This window comes from Ambystoma mexicanum, chromosome 2p (assembly GCF_040938575.1).
Source record: "Ambystoma mexicanum isolate Mex_15411 chromosome 2p, UKY_AmexF1_1, whole genome shotgun sequence".
Classification (NCBI taxonomy): Eukaryota; Metazoa; Chordata; class Amphibia; order Caudata; family Ambystomatidae; genus Ambystoma; species Ambystoma mexicanum.
The window spans coordinates 819817222-819836241 of NC_090923.1; the positions used below are offsets into that span (position 1 = coordinate 819817222).

At 43.5% G+C, this 19020-nt stretch overlaps 1 long non-coding RNA gene across 1 annotated transcript in view; it reads left to right on the forward strand.

The window, feature by feature from the left end:
- Positions 1–1439: 1439 nt before the first annotated feature.
- The window catches only part of LOC138565939 (uncharacterized), a 122186-nt gene continuing 104605 nt past the window's right edge, over positions 1440–19020 (forward strand). Inside the window, exon 1 of the long non-coding RNA XR_011301722.1 lies at positions 1440–2484. This is a non-coding gene — a long non-coding RNA (uncharacterized lncRNA). The remainder of the gene's footprint in view (positions 2485–19020) is intronic.

Here is a 19020-nt window from a genome sequence, read left to right on the forward strand (position 1 = left end):
GACTCCCCGTTTTTTGTACTTGTCATTAAATGGGCTCCCTTTGCCAAACTGTTGAGTTGTCCTTATTGATTGGTGTTGAAGTATATACCTGCACCCCCATCCATCTCACGGGTGCTGCTATCTTGTCTTAAAGTGCTTCTGAGCAAACCCCGACTCTATGGGCCGGTTGGGGGTCTCGGAGCACACATGCGAGCCATGTGCAAATCAAGAGTTAGGGTTTATATGTTTAGGACAGTTATTGGTAGTAACTAATTATACTTCAATACCAATGTTTCACCATGTGCTGACATCATTACCTACTACAGACGAATCTTAAGAAGAGTTGTGTTATGAATATGATCTGAAGATGACTATTTAGATAAAACTGGCCAATGAAAATGTAGGAATTCGGAATATATGTGATTTCTTTGAAGAGGGTTTTGTCCAATCATGTTTGGGTGGTGTATTGCAAATAAGCATTTGGAAGTATTTTAACTATTGTAAAACTGTATAAAAGCTGTGAACTGATGTGGTTTATTGAGACTTGGGTTAGTTTGCTCCTGCAATACCATCTATCTGCTCCCTGGAGAATTGTACAATAAACTTGATTTATGTACAACCATATACTCACGGTTTATAGTGACATTTTCGAGCGTCACATTTTTGAAATGCCATTTTTTCAACAACAAAATGCCGGAAAACATTTTTTTCAAATGTTTTCTTTTTTCTTTTATTTTTTAAATGGGGGGATTCCCCCGAAGCCGCTGTTTATTTTTATTGACACTTTTGTTTTCTATCTAAACAAAAATAAAACATATAAAATAAAATAAAACATTCAGAATTTTTTTTTCAGCAATTTTGTTTTGACAAAAATGGCATTTCGAAAATGTGTTTTCGAAAATTTAACTGGATACCCATACTCACCTCTCAAGTGGTGGGCCTGTTTGGATTAAGGTGATTAAAGGCCCATCTGCATTCTCTACAGTTGTAGTATCTTTGAGGTGTCAGTGGCCGGTCAATAGGGGAAACTTAGGAGCAACTGACTAGAAATTCTGGACTCTGAATTTGTTCCCTGTCATAGTGTCACCCGGCATTGCAAGACTTACCCTATCATGACATAGCATAGCATAACACGGTATAAAGCTGGAGAAAAAAAGTTGTCTATGTATATGAACAAATAAATGCAACCACTTTGACATGGTCTATATTTAAAAAGGTTGTCCACAGTTGTTATTTTGTGATCTGATGGCAAGATATGACAACTGTCTGAACACAAAACTGAAGCACTGAAACAACACGTTAACAAAATGGAACGTACTGTCATGCGTCGGCCTTGAAAGCAATGACAACATTGGAAATTCAAGTCCTGAATCCTGGTTGCCAGTCTAGTCTTCCACTAAAATGGCTGCCGCCTCTATAAGGGTGGGCGGAGCCTAGACTGGAGTGCGTTGTATCTGTGTTTCTTCAGTATCACGCTCACTGGTTCCTGCACCGGAGTCCTTGCCACCCTGCTGTTTTTTCTCGCGTTAGCCTTTCTGTACTCCCCCTGTCGCTTCTCTGTCATCTGTATTCAGTTCTTTCTAACTGTTCCATTTCTGTTCCTGGTTTACCCTGTCTTCTGCTTCTGGTTAGTCTCTGTAGTTATTCCTTGTATGCTATCTCTCGCGTTTAACTATTGTCATCCTTTTTTTCCCTATTACTATTATTTTCTTAAATTTTCGTGCTTGCCGTTCCATCGCTTTCTTTTCCTTCGAGCGTCGTCTCTGGGTGACGCCTCGGTATTACCAGCTGCTTTCCGCCTTCTATGTCTTGTGGCTTTGTTCTGTGCACTTGGTACACTTCTACTCTTACCTGCTGCTTTCCGCCTTCCGCGTCCTGCGGCTCTGTTCTGTGTACTTGGTACACTTCTACACTTACCTACTGCTTTCCTTCCTCCGTGCCTCGTGGTTTAGTTCCAGTAGCGTTATTCTCTCTCTCTTGTTTACATACCGGTTCCTTTCCTTTCTAACCAAGAGCTTTTTGCACTTGGTTAGACCTCATTGCTGTTCCTTGGGTTCTGTTCGCACTTCTGTCTATCTTAGCGTACTATCTTCTATTTGCATAGTCACTTCCCAGTGCATCAAGGGATTCAGAATTCCAGGGAGCCGAGTTTTCGCCAATATTCTACATTCCTTCCCTGGAAGAGGCTCAACTATTTTCTGTTGGACCATTTTCTACGAACCTAAGGTGTAAACACCTTTATACCTGTCAAAAAAGAAAAGGGGAACTTCTTCATCCTCCACTTGGAACTTTCTACCAGGGTTTTTTATGCTGGATTGGCTTTTCCCTAGACATTTGGGAGCCTGCTCCTTGGAGTCCTCCGGGGCTTTGTGGTACATCCTGCCAAGGTGGATTCCGAGGGAGCTCGCCCTTACTTGCACCAAAAGAAGGAGAAGGTGAAGGAAACTCGAAGACCCAGCAAGAAGAAGGAGTCCGAAGCCCTTGACAGCTCAGTGGAAGACACAGGTGAGGAGCAATACTGGGAGGGTTTTGGAGATCCTGGCACATACACCAACCTAAGACACTTGTGCCTACACTATTTTCCCTAAACACCACCCAGGGCCAGACTGAGGAGTAAAATTGTCTTGGGCACCAATGAAAATGTGGCTCACAGTTGCAAATAGCAATGTATTCATTTTGTGACAGACTGTTTGAGTAATTCACAATAAGGAATTGTTCAGTAGCACTGATCAAAACTACCAGCTGCACAGAGAAGTAACTTATCAAACTGGGCCCATTTTGTCCAAAAAACGGACCAACTTTCAGTAAAATGGACCAAACAAAGGAACCATGTTGCCCTAGAGGTCAGTCCTAGGCTGAACAACACACTAACCCATCACAGATTATCGGTCGCAAATCATCACACTCTTCTTCTTAAGCACCACTCTGACAGACACTACAGACAACCACACAGTTTACTTACCCACTGCGCCAAAAAACTGGAACATATTGTCAATCATACCCACCATGAAGAGACCTTTCTGGAATTGGAGTCATCAACATTGCCACAAAGCAAATTTATCCAGATCTCTCTCCTCCTGCTTTAGTACGCAACACCACGTCTTGCCATTTTTCCTTATTGGTGCTTGTCTGTGTGCCTGATTTTTAGTTTGTTCAGAGAGATATGTATTAGAGTTTGAACACAGCCCTCCCCCACACACCTTGCAGTCTTCAAGGTTTGAATGGTACACTGTATTAAGTGGGGCGGGGGTCAGTGCCACACGTGGGGCATGCCCCTCCTCATATTCCATCTACCGACTAGCTGTAGTCCATTGCAATCGTACTGGCTTAAAGTACAACCTAATAGCCAAAACTAAAAAGGAACTTCCTCTACTTTTGCAAAGCCAGACCTGTTAGCTTTGTCAATGCTTTTTTAAAAGGTGAACAAGATTCTAAATATCGAGTCTTTTGGGAGTTATCTTTCAGCACACACAATTATTACTTTTATGTCCACAGAGGAATCCGTTTTGTTGACTATAGTAGGATATACTAAGAATTCTACTTCATTTTTCTATCTGAGCAAGCAGGATGATAATCCCTCGAGAACCAGTTACTGGCTTAAGGAATTTGGAAATTAGTTTTACTCAGTGGATGTTTAGTTGCTTTCCATTTAGTGTGAGTAAAATACACTGGGAAACACGGACTGAGAAATCCTGGCCTTCTTCACGTTGATGGGCTTTGAAACACCCCCCGCCCACAGGCTGTGGAACCTCATACCTATCAACATTAGACTCACACCCACCCTCATGCAATTCAGAAAGGAGCTCAATACCCTCTTCTTCAAGGAGCACCTTCTTAACGCACCCTAACACCTTTGACACTAAGCACAACCGACCCCACCTCATCCCTAATTACTGTTCCTGTTTCTTAAATGTAATGTAACACAGCCCTGTTGTAACTTTACTCCCTAATGTGTGATCCTATAACCTCTGATGTACAAGGCTTTGCTGCTTCTCAGATTCTCAGAGCTAGGGCCATGCTCAATAACTATCCAAGATTTGATTTGATTTGATTTGAGTAATTTATACCGCAAAACTGACAAAATCAATCGTATCTGGGCGCTGATGTCAATGAACAAATGTAACAACAGAGCTTCTTCAGAGGCTATTATCAGGCAGAAACAACCATACACAGTTCAGTAGCTATACCAAATGATATTCGCTCAGCAGAACAAATCTTCATTGCTCTATGAAATGCCGTGAGGGTTTTAATTTCTCTGATAGTTCTCGGAAGGTTATTCCAGAGTATTGGTCCATAAACGCCAAATCTTCTGTCCCCTTTACTCACGCATCTAGACCGTGGTACTTTCAACAAATTCTTGTTACTTGATTGTAGATGACGGACTACGGTGTAAGACAGGATTTTATCCGACAAATAACTTTAAGCTAACTGGTTCAACAATATACGCTCTTTCACCGCCAACCAGTGTAGGGACCTCCATAGGTTGGAAATGGGGGATGATTTTGTAACCCTGAACACCAGTCTGACTTCTGGACTTTGCGCCACTTGCAGTCTTCATAGCTGAAATCCTGGAATTCCCATCAACAATGCGTTTCCATGATCCAATCGCGAATTGATAAGAGTCCCTATAACTGTTGCTCAGTCCTTCTCTGCTATAAACGTCAAGATCTGTCGGAGCATTCGTAGGGTGTGCAACACAGAATTCACCTTGGCGCTAACCTGTGCTCCACATTCCATGCTGTCCTCCCAGATATATCCCGGATTCTTTATTTTCTGGAAGAACTACAATTGTGAGCCCAGAGAACATGGTGATAATGCCTGCATACTTTGTTGCAACTGATATTTCGAACCAAATAATGCAACCTCCATCTTGCTGGCATTTAACAACAGCTGATTGGAGCACATCCAGGCTTGTTCCTCCTTTAAGCACTGTTCCACCAGCTCAGAAGTCTCCTCTGATCTCTCTACTCTCAGGAACACCCGAGTGTCATCTTCATAAGAGTGGAATTTTACCAGGTGTTTCCTCAATATGTCCATAAGAGGTTTAATATATAAATTAAAGAGAAGTGGGGAGAGTGAAGAGCCCTGGGGAACCCCACACATTTGCATTAAGGCGTCCGACAGAAAATCCCCCAATTTGACTCTCTGTTCCCTTGCAGTTAGAAATGACTCAAACCATTGTAGGGCCTGTTCAGAGACCCTTCCAACATCCCCGAGCCGTCTCAACAAGATCTTATGGTCTACTGTGTCAAATGCGGCAGATAGGTCCAACATGATCAATGATTACATGTCCCCCTGATCTGCCATCTCCAGAAGGTCATCCCAGACTGTCAATAAAGCCGTCTCTGTCCCAAATCCTGCTTGAAGACCTGATTGAAGAGGACCCAATCATTTCTCCTGTTCAACCTAGTCCTGTAACTGGGACATGACTATTTTCTCCAGGATCTTCACAGGCCATGGTAGTCCTGCCACTGGTCTGTAATTCTAGAGGTTCTTAGGGTCTAAATTAGCTGTTTCCTTTAGCAATGGGGTAATAACTGAGAACTGGAAATCCCAGCCTCTTTGATGTGTAGCAATTACCCTTGAGATGGATGGGGATGCAGATTTTATTCATACATCAATAATCAAAATGACTCAGGTAGTTTGGCAAAAGGAAGTCTGTTTTAATGTCAAGTATCTAAAACAGGGAGTACAACATCAGCACTCGCTCAATCCTCTTACTCAATGAATCTTACAAAAGACTGAGGTTATATTAAGGAAATTCATCATCAGTGACGTATTGACCTGTGTCATTACCAATGTCATCCTCCGTGGCAAACTACAAAAACCTATTGAAGGTAGTGATAGGCTGTAAGTGAATGTCTAAGTATAAGTTCCATATGAGTATAGAACAGTGAAGGAAAGTGATAGGGTACTTAACATCAGGTGGGGCAACTAAGCCCTCCCCTTAAAATGGCCACTATGAACGTCACTAAATACACAATGTTCCATTGGCTACACAAACTATAGGACCCTTAATTACGCTGTGCTCTACAATTGGTTGGCTTCTAACCTCTGTCAGTACTTTTACACTTACGTCTAGCAGCATGCATGCTGAACATCCAGGTTCTGGGGACATCGTCTTAATACTAGCTTCCCAATCATTAGCAAATCAATCCATCATCACCTCAATGGTCTAGTGTCAATTAGGGCTTTGAAGCCTGGCCTTGAGTTTGTACTGTGCTCTGAGAAATTTTAACGGAGTGTGGGCACACTCTGCTCTCGTGCATTAGTGTGATTACCTCATTCGTCCAACTTCATCCTTCCACGTGTCTGGAGATCACAGAATCAAGCCTTTTAGTGTATTAAAATACTATTTTCGAATAGTCCTCCGACGTCCTTTGTTTTGATCATGCCTTCTGAACAGGAGTTTCTGTTCTTTCACATGGATTGTATCCAATGTCAGCTCACTCCAGTTTGATAAGACCTTGGCTTCTTTGGCCCATCTAACTTCTTCTGCTGAGATTCATTTTGTATTTCAATTTGCTTTTTTAACTGCAACACTGTCATGAACCACTGGAGCGATAAAGAAGTGAGCCTGCTCAGTTTCTCTACCCTTAGTTGGTTCGGTCATAGCTTGTGGACCGAAAACAGAAAAAACCTTCCCCCCAAGAGCGCAGCCTGCAGGACAGGTAATACACCTGTCAGGCCAGGGGCTTGGGTGAAAAGTCAGGAGTAGCAACAGAGCTAAGGGAAAAAGGCAAGGTCACAAGGTCAAAACCAGAGTACCAAACAACCGCAACCCCTTGTGCAACCCAACTCTTACCTGCAGTGCAATATGACACAGCGGAGAACCTACTTGATTGTGCGGGTGTTGTGGTCTGAGGGAGTCGGCAGGTCCAAAGTGTTGTGTATCCAGTGAAGAAACAGTCCCAACAAACCTAACCCGAACGGCACGAGGGCGCAACTAAACAAGTGTCCAAAACAATCCACTCCGAGCAGCAGAGCATCCAACCAAATAAATCCACCTGTGGAATATGGAGGGTGACAACAGAATTGATCAGCAGAGCGTCCGGTTGCCACCAGTATAAGAGAAGAATGGTGCATGTGAATATCCAGCTGCAAAGTGTCCAAGCGACAATAGGAAGTGGGAGAGGAACTAAGGAACACAGAAATAGTGTATGCAGACAAGGATCCAGGGTGTGAGTGTGATTCAGCAGCTTGTGCCAGAGACAGAGGGAGCAGGGAGAGACTGCTCGTAGTGATGGCTAAGTGAGTATTCAGGCAGACCAATCACAGTGTCGGTAAGCAGAGCAGCCAAGGAGAGTAAACGAAATAGCAGTTCACACAAGGGTATTCACAGGGACAGTGTCAGGGACGATGCCAAGTTCAGTAACCGTGATGACCATCAAGGGGAGGAGCCGGGCGTCAGAAAGCAGAAGAGGAGCGCAGAAGGGAGTCCATAAAGCAGTACAAAAATCAGAGTACCAAGAATTATAAGAGACAAAGAACAGTAGCGCGACTTAACAAGATGGAACCACAGTTAAAGAGCACTCGAGGAGTGTTGTCTGCAACTTCATATAGCCTTCTGATGCAAGCAACGGGAATCACGTCGTGTTTGAATCACGTGACTGCGCCCGCTCCTAGGATGCTGGGAATTGTGGTGCCTTTGGTGTCGGTGTTGTAACAGACGCCAAGGTAATCTTAAGGTACTGCTAGCAGGGCATTGGGATACTGGGATGGCAGTCCGGGTCATGACAGACAGACTGAAATGAGGCCTTCTTATTACTGTCCAGCAATGCTATAATGCGTAGTGGAAACATCCGTAGTTCTCTCATTCCTATATATGTATACTGTGGGATGCATTGACCCACTAGGCTCTGCCCTGCGACATCATTGTGTGCTGCTTGCACCAGAACCAACAGAATGGCCGTCAAAGAGCCTCTGAGAAGTACGCAGGGAAACCAGAAAAATAGGCTGCCAAATCTATTTTGCCTGTGTCAGTGGTAGAACAGGAGACCACACTGCCAAAACCTGTCATTGGGCTGCCCACAGTGTGAATGGAACTACCTGAAAAGGCAGTGCTTCATTGCCAGGAAAACTCAGAAGTGCTCTAAAATCTGTTTTTCCTTGGCTGTTGAAATTGCAAAATAATGGTTTCCAAACATGAGAAAAGATCCACATTATTGCTCGGTGTTAACCATCACCTTATTTAAGGAATCCCCATAAGCACAATGTCAGGAGAAGCAGATTTCATCACAAGAATATCCACATAAAAAAAGGCTTGCCTGGAAAAATCTGTCAGAATATGGGCGCAGTACCGCCGCCTGCCTGTATCAAAGCTGTCATTTACCTACACTATTAGTTTAAACTTGTACATTAAGATCAAATTGGTGAAAAGAAGAGACTTGCCATCAAAAGGAAAATAGGTTGCTACTATTTAATCTCTGTGTTTTAAAAAGACTGGAATTAGAGATCTGTTTGCCTATTTTGAAATGTAAGTTTATTTTTGCAAAGACAATTTTAAACAAAGTGTTTTAAAGTGAACTGATACTAGCCAGAGGACTTCAAAGCACATTCCACCGTTTTCCCCAAACAAAGGTGCCTTCCTTTTGCTCTCTGCCTTGGGACTCTCAGTTAGATGCTAATGAAAGGAGGAGGAGATTTTGCTTTGCTCTCTTGGGAGAGACAATAGGCTTCCTGGACTGAAAGAGAATGCAAATTCAAGTGTCAACAGAAACTAACTGCAGGAAGAGAGGCCTTATTGCTCTTGGCCCAGCAAAACCATGGGGGCGGGACCAGACAGATTTGTGTATCTTAACCCACAAGAAAATATCTTCTTGAAAAAGACTCGCAGAGAACTGTGCAAAATTTATAAAAATCTGTAAAATATAGGTTGTTAACATGAAAAATCTGCTCACAGTTTGAAACTACTCTGAACTCTGTGCTATATTCAGAGACAGGACTACCGAAATTGTAATTTTGTAGCAGTTGTGATGATGCTAGAAATACGAAACTTCACAGGATTATGCGCAGATATCATGCACATATATGTATAAAAATGTGGACAAATCTGACATTTGGTACCCAACCAAAAGCGCGAAAAAAGGTCAAATCTGAACTAAAGCTCTCACGAGATGGAACTCGGACGGATACTTGCTCTACTAAATCTGTGATGTAAATATGTATTGCTAGCAAGTTGGTTGTATTGTAAATATGATTTTTATGCAAACTAGATTTACTGTACAGAAACAAAGGGGAGGTGCTCCCTGGATTGTAAAATACAGCATCATCATGGCACCAGAGTTCCTTCTCAAATGATGAGAGAGGACAGATCCTAACCAATAGGATTCCTAGAGGGTGTGCCTAGTATAATTCAGCCTACCCACCCCTTAGGGAAATACATAAATTGGGACAGTTTAGGACCTAGACACACATAGAGATTCACCCATCAACTGATTACTGGCGAAGCACTTTGCAGGAGAAACCCATATCCAAGACTCCAGAACTTTGAAAGCAGAGAGGCCCAATTTCAAAGCTGAACCCTTCTCAGCTTGGCCTTTAAAATCTTGAAGCCTGATTTTACCCCCAGACTTCCAAGGGGCACAACAAAAAGAATAGCCAGGCTGTGCTGTTTCTGCTTTCTTGCCAAGAACTCTTGCTAGAATCCAGAGATCCAAACCAATAGAGCAGAGCAGTAACCTGATAGCTGCAACCCAGAACCAACCCGTCAGATCTAGTCCAGAGGCCGTGCAGTGTCCAGAGTGCCGTGATGAATGTAGAATCTGAGCACCCTGAATCCCGTCCGGTGGGCTAGCAGAATTCCAGTCCAGAAATCTTTGACCAGATCTTTGATGGGCCCGTTCCAAACAGTACTTGTGAGTATCCATAGCATAGAATTGTCCATAGCCAATCTCTTAACCATAAGTAATCCTATCCAGAACTGCATTGTAGAATCTCTTTTGTCTTTCCTGAATCTTTCCCTCATCCATGTATTCCTTCGATAATTGTAGTAATAATATCATCTTTGCGCTAATATAGTTGCTGAAGAAAGACAAGCGTCCCGGCAGGTAGAAACCATCCGGAGACATCGCTGGATTGGTGGCTGTGCTGTCATGTAGCTTGTGGCTTCATAGACTTCCTAGTGTAAAGAAAATCTGTTTGTAAATTCAAAAGCACATATTTCATTTGAAAATCTTGACTCTTTCTGAGAAAAACTGACCTCTACTGCAAATAGCATTCTATTATTAAATTCAATCCAGTATACTAAGGTACTCATGTAGAAGCATAGGCATTTTGTGCAGCATACATGATGGAGGTGCAATATTCATAAGCTTGCCATGTTCAATGGTGAAATGATAACTTTTTTCCTATTAGAGTTTTGCGTACTGTGAAACATGTGATAAGTAGGTAATAAAACCCACTTACTACATAATTGCATTATTATAGACAAAACACAAAGAGACACCACATACAAATATGAATATATACAAGGAAATAGAAGTAAAAAAAACAGCAGTAGTAGCAGAAAGTGTTCATAACCCAACTGATTACCTTTATGCAGAGAAATGATTGCTCTGCTTCTAAGCTGTTACTTACCCTATGTATATATACCACATGATGTACTTGGACCCTAAGGTAAATAGTGTGAGTACAACATATACAAATAGGAGCATATACAGGGAAAGTACAGTAAGAAAAAAACATCAGAACTATCAGAAAGTGCTGATAACTCTACTGATTATTTTAATGTACAAAAAGGATTGCTGTCTTTCAAGGTTGTGTCTTCCCCTATGTATATGTTTCATATGATATAACTGGACCATAAGGGAATTATTGTAAGAACATACTTGAAGGATAAGTCTACAAATATAGTATGTTTACAATTCTTAGTTCCTAACTGATACTGAAGAAAAACATGTGGCCTAGACATGTCAGTAAAGAAAAAAGGGGGAGCCAGACATGTGATGTCATGTCATGATGCCTACCTCCAAGGAGCCAGGTCCGACCCAGCAACCCCAGAGGCAGGCATCATTTCCCCCAGGAGAGTGCCAGCGGCCCCAAGCTGGGGCCCTTTGGACGCAGTCCTGGCGCCTTAGGCGCCAGGCTCATGTAGGACCCCTGTCCTGGTGCCTTAGGCACCAGGCTCATAAAGCTAGGCATGTGTTCAAGTGTTTTAATGTGCACTTACCTGATGCAGACCATGCTGCTACATCCAGGCCCTCTTGAGGCCTGAATGGAACTACTTTACCTGTGGGACTACTTTCTACCCGGGTGTGGTCGGGGAAGGATACATACCTGATCGGTGGAAGGATACACACTGGGAACTTCTTCCAAAGCTATTTAAACCACACCCGATCAGCAACTCACGCTTCGCGTTGTTCTGCTCCTCGCAGCTGGACGCTCACCGTGTCAGCTCCTGCATCTGGACTTCAGCCACGCCTGTCAGCATCCTGGGTCACCTGCAAAGGGAGACAAGAGACCTTACCAGCTAAATCTGCACCACAGAGACATCACAGACGATCCTGAAAGGAAAGACATTATTTTTTAAAAGCATTTTGTTACGATCGCTGCAGCGCTGCATTTCACTCACCTTTCCTGGGTTCCTTCATCTTCAGCAGCGATCATCCGGATACACAGCCACTTCCCAGAGCCTAGAGAAAAAGACAAGAATAAGAGGTGAGAGAAGGAAGGGAATAAGACTTACCTGTTGGGTCATTCCCTTTTCATTTCGGGTCTTGCCGCTTCCAGGCATTTTCCGGACCCCGGCCCCTATGGGGAAAAAAGACAAAGACATTGAATGAGCGTATGCAAAGACAGTTCCTGAGCGCTCATCCAGAACTAACCTGCCATTTACTGGAACTGGAACTGCACATTTCACTTCGGGTCGGCGCCATATCTCCGGCATTCCGAACCCCGGCCCCTAAGGGGAAAAAAGACATAAGCATTAGCGCTTGCTGCAAAAGACAATGAACCTTATTATTAAGCTTGGACTTTTGAACTTGCAACAGAACTTTTACAGAGTCTTACCTGAATAGTCAAGCTTACCTGAACTCCCACCAATCCTCAATCCAGTGAAGTAACTGGTTTTCAACGCGCCCCTGCATCAGAAGCAGGATGGAGAGCTCATCCTTCCTGGCCCTAAGGTGAGACTTCACGGGGAATCGTGGAAGGGTATCGTGGAGGGTTGGAAGAGAGTGGGAGGCTTGAGCATAACTCAGTCAATAGGTAAAACTCCATTTTCACGCACAGGGGAATATTCCTGCGAGCCGGAGAAGCCAGAGTAGAGGGCCCTTTCTGTCCATCTTCAGAGTCCTGCGCTTCACCATTGAAGAAGCATCAGCACTCGAAGCCAGACCTGCGCCTCCGTGGGAATCAGGTGAGCGTTACATGTCATCAATGATGTCATCAATGACATTTGTGATGTCATCTTTGATGTCCTGGGTGTTAGGCTTAGCAGTGCACGATGGTGGCGCGAGTTATGGTTGCTTAGCTTACCATAACTTGCGAATTTCAAGGGTTTTTCGGTTTTACTTGGAACCATAACATCCCTTTAACAACGTTTTTTCACTGAATTTCATAGGTTTTTAGTAGCGTAACTTAACCATAACATCCCTTTAACAAAGTCTTTTCACTGAATATATATTATATAGTGCAAATTCATAAAATACATCTTTTAACTTTGCAAAACAGCCTGCTTCCTGGTTCAGTGAGACCGGGGGATTCAAAGAGAGGGGCGTGATATAAGGGTACATCATTCAGAAATAAAAGAACTTAAAGACACAAATATATATTAAGGGTTCCAGCTGTGCATCACACGCTAGGCATTGACTTAGTGGAGTGCCGGGTTGAAATCACTTACAATACGTTGGCGCTTGCCGCAATCTATTCACTATAAAGCTAGCCTCATGATGACTTTGTCTGCTTGTGTTTCTCTTGCATCTGTACACATTTAAACTAGCTTAATATCTTCATCTGTTTCTGTGGCATAAGCTTCTTCACCTTGATCTGAAGATGTCACTTATCCTTGATACTTTCTTGATGCTTTACAAAATATCTGCATTCTCTGGTCTCTGCATCTCTTCTGTAGATGTCAGCTCGATTCTGTGTGATGTCACTATTCATCCTTGCCATTTATCTGCTGTGCTTCTTCAGGAATCTCGTTCAAATGGCCATCATATTTTCTTGTATGCAGGTACGGTTTTCTCAATGGGTACCTTGCCTCCCAGATCTTCTTAGGAATTGGTACTTTTTCACTGGCACTGTACTGAGTCCATACTCTGCTCTTTGTCTATTCAACTGCTCCGTGCATGTCTCATACTCTGGTTTCCAACAGACGGGTAATATGGGCGTGGCGGTTGGAGTGGGGGTTCTTGGCTCCTCCTCTACACTCCCCCCTCTGGCCGATTCGACCATTTTCTCATCATCCTTTACATCCAGGCACCCTCTTCTGAAAAATAGCTTTTTATGAACCCATATCTTTATGACTCCCTTCAGGCATCCTGCTGAATTCACATGATCATCCCTGTTCCATGTCATGAGCATGCATTGTCCACTTGGACTGCAATAGATCCATCTTCCCACATACTTCTTATGGTTCTTTGGATAGAGGAACTTTGTTCCTTCAGGTGCATGAATACTGGCCTTCACAAAATCTCTGATTTCTTCATCTGTCAGGTCTTTGGGCTTCCATCCTGGTTCGACATCCATGATGATCTTCATCCCTATGGCTTTCTTTGCCGTCTTCTTGCACTGTGAGATTATTATCTTGATCACACAGAATCCAAGCAACACCAACACTATCAGGGCTCTAAGGAACTTGAACATGTCTGCCATCCATTGTGGAACCCAGGAAATGAGCGATCCAAACCAGCTATCATTAGCAATGTCTTCCACTTCGTCTATCATCTGGCCATGGAGTTTCATCAGCTTATCTATGGCCTCTGTCAAGGTTCCATTATCGTCATCATGAGAAGGTATAAAGGTGCAACATGATTCTCCAATTTTTGCACAACCACCTCCATCCATAGCTGTGATCATGTCAAAGACATATCTGTTCTGGAGAGTCATCTGTTTTATGGCTCTCATCTCTTCTCTGATAGCATTGAATCCCTTTATTGTATTGTTAATTGTCTGCAGCAATTCCCACCTGGATATCTGTAACGACTTGGTGTTTGCTCCAACCTGGATTCTCGGCATGAAGTTCAACGTGAATTCTGAAGGAGTCTGGCTGAACAATCTGTGCTCATACGGGATAGAGTCAAAAGCCTCTATTGATTTAGCTGAAAAATAGTTCTCTCTTCATCCTCTTTATAAGCTCCACAGATCTCTTCTTCCTCAGGTGAGCATCTGGTTTTGGAAAACTGTCAAGATTCAGATCACTCTTTGGAATTACCAATGCTGGAACATGGACATTCACCAGGGTGCATATTCCTCCCCATTCTTTGGGTAAATTCATGTATGCCTTGGATCCACAAGCCCAATAATGATCCATGATAACTGCTGTACCATGTATCATTCCCAGAACATCAAAGATTCTACCACAGTTCTGATTCTCTCCAACCTTTCTTGTGCCATTATTTCTGAAGCACAACTTTGAATTTTCCAATGGCACTATCTGCAAGGGCCCTCCTCTATCTTCGACCCAAGGCAGTTGCTTAGCTAGACTTGGCCATAATGGCTTGCAGCCATTCTGCACTATGTCAATGGTAGGTTTGTAACAACCAATGACCACCCAGGCTATGCACATCACCACTCCATCTTCCCCTCCATCTGGTGATAACACTGATCCCCAGTTCTGTATTTGTCCTCTGTTCTTCCATCTCTGAATGTCCTCTGCAGATTTTCCTGCAACCTCCAATTCTTTGTTTACTTCCCATCTAATTCCAGCTCCTTTCACTCCAGGCTTTTCATATCTGATCACATGATTCTTATTATGGGCTCTGTTTCTTGTCTTTGTATCTTGGATATAGTCATCTTCATCTGGATCTGTCCATTCAGTTGCCCATTTGAGGTAGGCATCTCGACCCATGAACTAGCCTCTGGTTTTGCAAAGTGCTACGTGTGAAAGACAATAAGCTGTCTGGACATCTATTTCAATAGCTATGAAGATTTTAGACTTCCCCATACTGTATGGCAGGAGTGCACATACAAAGCATTCCTCCTTTGAAGTTTTTCTTCCAACTTCCTTCATGTGTTGATACCATATGTTATTTCCCAAGTGAGCTGTGCTGTCCAGTTAATCATTTAATTCATCATTATCTTCCTGGGTGCTTATTTTAGGCCTCATTCTTTTCATGTGAGCTTCTATGATCATATCATGAAGTGTACCAGCATAGCCTCTTCTTTCTGGATAAATCATAGGCACATCAATCAGTGGACGGGGTACACCTATATGTAATGTCTGAGTAGGAAAACGTTCAAAAAGTTTCAAAAAGTTTCATCCTCTCAACATGCCATTTAGGCGTGAAAATGTCTCACACAATCTCCATATGTGTCTGTCTTCTAGGAATCATCCTTGGGTCTTTTATCACAGAACCAGGTGTGTTTGCATGCATTATCTGTATGGGCTCACCATCTAAAAATCTCTTGTCTTGCCAAGCCTGTCTCTTACAACCTAAAAGAGTCTCTAAGAAACCTTTTACATGTGAATGGTTGTTATTGACACTTATCTCAGAGGCAATTTGTCATCTTTCTTTGGGACAGGAATGACTACATAGGGTCTAGGCTGCCTAGTAGTTGCCACGTTTACATTTTCCTTCTGCTCATGATCATGCACAGGAGTCCTTGCTCCATTTGCACCAATGTTGTATGTCGTGCGTACTGTCAGTGAAGCAGTATGATTATGAACACAATGCAGGCATCAATGTCGCAAAGATATGTTAGCTTACAGCATCTACTTCGTGGGCATCGTGGATGTCTCTCTGCATCTGGCATTATGAAATTACTGTTGATGCTACCCATCTATATTGCCTAAGGAAAGAAAAACTGAAACTTTAATACATCAGCATTATGTACTGCTTCTGGAAGCTGCTGTCTTGATTCAGTAATTCGTCCTGGCTGATCTGCTGTCTGCTTACTGGATGATAAGAACAAACTCTCGATGTCTCCTTGGAACCAGTCTTTACCCAGACGAAATGTGGATACCACCCCAGCATGAAAGAAAATTACTTCACCAAATGTTCTCTAGACGTACTTCTCCAAAAAACCTTCTTTTATAATGTTGTCGTCTACTTCAACTGTCTAGATAAGTTCAAATACATACATCTGCTGTAACGCTCACCTGATTCCCGTAGAGGCGCCGGTCTTGACTGGGCGTATACCGTATCTTCAAAGGTGATGTGTAACACACGGCTGGCTCTTTGGGCTGGACCTCTGTGCACTGTATGTCTGACTCGAAGGGTAAGATGTCTGCAGATAGAAAATATGGGATTAAGGAACTGGGTTATTGAATGTCTCTCTCTTCTTCCCTTTCTCTTCTCCTGTAGAACCCCAAAGGTTAACGCTCTCACCTTAGGTAAGTGAAAGCCGTGCTCTCCATCTGCCTCGGGGCAGGGTGCTGTAACCAGTTTCTTCACTGGATAAGGGGAGCAGGCCTCTTGACTTCAGAGGACTGCTGTCCGTCGTTTACTGCACGAACGGTAAGTTTCGAGTAATTCTAATGTCTTTAAAGTCTTTAGTAATGATGTTTCTTGTTTTGCAGGGTTCCGGCGATGGCGGATGACGGGCTGAAGTGAGTTGAAGATGGAGCCTGTGTGATGAATAGAAGCGCCTGGAAGCACGTAAGTAAGCGCTTGTTGCCTGCTTCACGATGCGCTCTGTCTTTTTATTTTGCAGGTACAAGTTCGGAGCGGCTGCAGGGTGCCGGAATACCCACTGGGTTAGATGTAGAAAGGAGTAATGGCACGTGAGTATTAAAGTTCCCCAATGTCTTTAAACGCACCTTGTTTTGTCTTTCAGATGCGGGATGCAGCGCCGAAGGCCTCCGGAGCGTGCGAAGAGTTGGTAAGCTTTTGTCTTTCAGATGCCGGAATGCAGTGTGAAGACCTCCGGAGCGCACGAAGAGTAGGTAAGCCTTTGTCTTTCAGATGCCGGAATGCAGCGCGAGGCGTTGGTGACAGCCGATGGACCAGGTAAGTGAAGAGCTGTCACTGAAGACCGTAATGCTAACCTGTTCTTTCTTGTCTTTATAGGTGTTGCTGAAGACTGGATTCAGGATGGTAAGCCTTTTTCCTTAGGCCCAGGATCAGATGCAGAAGACACGATGAGCGTTCTGCTGCAGAGGATGCAGAATAACGCAAAGCAAGATTCATCCATCGGGTGTGGTTTAAATAGCCTCCTGTAGTGCTTAGGTGTCTCCTTCCACAGCCACGCCTAGGTAAGAAAAGAGTTCCTGCTTTCCAGAAGAGTTCCAGTGTTCTGAATCTAGGGAGTGGCTCCTGCCCCACCCAACAGGAAAAGTAGTTCCAAACAGAAGAGGATCAGAGGCTCAACTGGCAGGCAAGTAAGCAGCATGGTCTGCTGCAGGTAAGTCCACCCAAGGATTATGAGCCCGGCGCTTCCAGCGCTGGGACTGGGCATATTTATGAGCCTGGTGCCACTGGCGCCAGGACTGGGTCCAAAAGGTCCCAATTGGGACTGGTTGGCACTCGGAACCTGGGTTATGGATCTGCTTCCAAGGGAGTTGGGAAAACCCTGACCTTTTGGAAGCAGAGATCATGACATCTGCTCCCGATTGATTCCTCGAATCTGCTTCATCCCAGACGACATGATGAATTTCTTTCAGCATGAAACAAGAGTCTTTCCTTATCATCACCCTCTCGATCTCTCTCTCGAAGGAAAGTTTCACACTACCGAGTTGTGAGTTCGCTCGGAATATATTTCCACTTAGATTATAATGCCTTTCAAAATCATGCTCAAGTTTGCATTGTTTCTGGGATCGCTTAGAAAGGTGAGCACATCTGTACATTTTCCAATAAGATGTGGGTACTCTTCAGTTACACGAAAGAACATCACACTGACTACTCTATGAGCGACATTAGTTGATAGGGGCATTTGTGCTCTCCTCACTGTACTTGGGTAACTGCAAAATTTGTTCAGTGATGATTATAAGCAATCTTCTTATAACTGGGCCATTTTTAGGATCTCGCAAGAAAGCTCGAATGTGATTAGTTCTCCCCACAAGCGAAGGGAATGAGCGCAACACCAACTCAAAATAAGCAAGAACGAGCCGGGAAAGGTCATCATTGGGTAACACCATAGGCAAATCCAAACAGGAACTCGGTGTGAAATGAGTTAGGGTACTGCACCCTCTTCTAATGGCTGTAACCACAGTCAGAATCTGGCATACTTTTCTTCTTATGAAGGCTCATACCTCAGTCCAAAGTTTTTAATAAGATGCTATGAGGCTTAAGATCAAAGCCTTTTTCATTGACCCTGTAGTGACTGCACTATTACACGAAACAAGCCACAGTCCAATCAACTCTTTCACTTTAGTTGACAGCTTCTGCGTCCTTCTTCCTCGTCAAAGATCTCATCTGCATGTGCTGTGGTTCTTCCCTGATGCTTGTACTTGAACTAAAATGACCACTGAATCCATTCCCAAACTTAGCTCTCATAACTACAAAAGGCATAAAAACCTCAGTGTCAATAAACCTTATCTCACTCCCTCCAACCAACTCCATACCCAAACTCAAAGGAGCCCTAATAAACGCTAGATCTCTAGTCGCCCATGGTATAGAAATATCTGAAGTCATCTCTACTGAAGACTACGACTTCCTAGCCATAACAGAAACATGGCTGCATGAGGCATCAGGCCCAGCACTATTCCTAGCTGTTCCTGACAACTACACTATCCTCAGAACGGATAGATGGGGAGCTTGAGGTGGCGGACTAGGCATCATCGCCAAAACTAAGCTTGGTATGAGACTTACTCCTTCACCGACTATTGACTCTTGTGAGATAATATCTACTTAGACTCCTACAGCTAATTCTCAAACTCTTAATCTCCACTTGATATATAGACCTCTTGGTCCCATCAAGACTTTCATAGAAGACTTATCT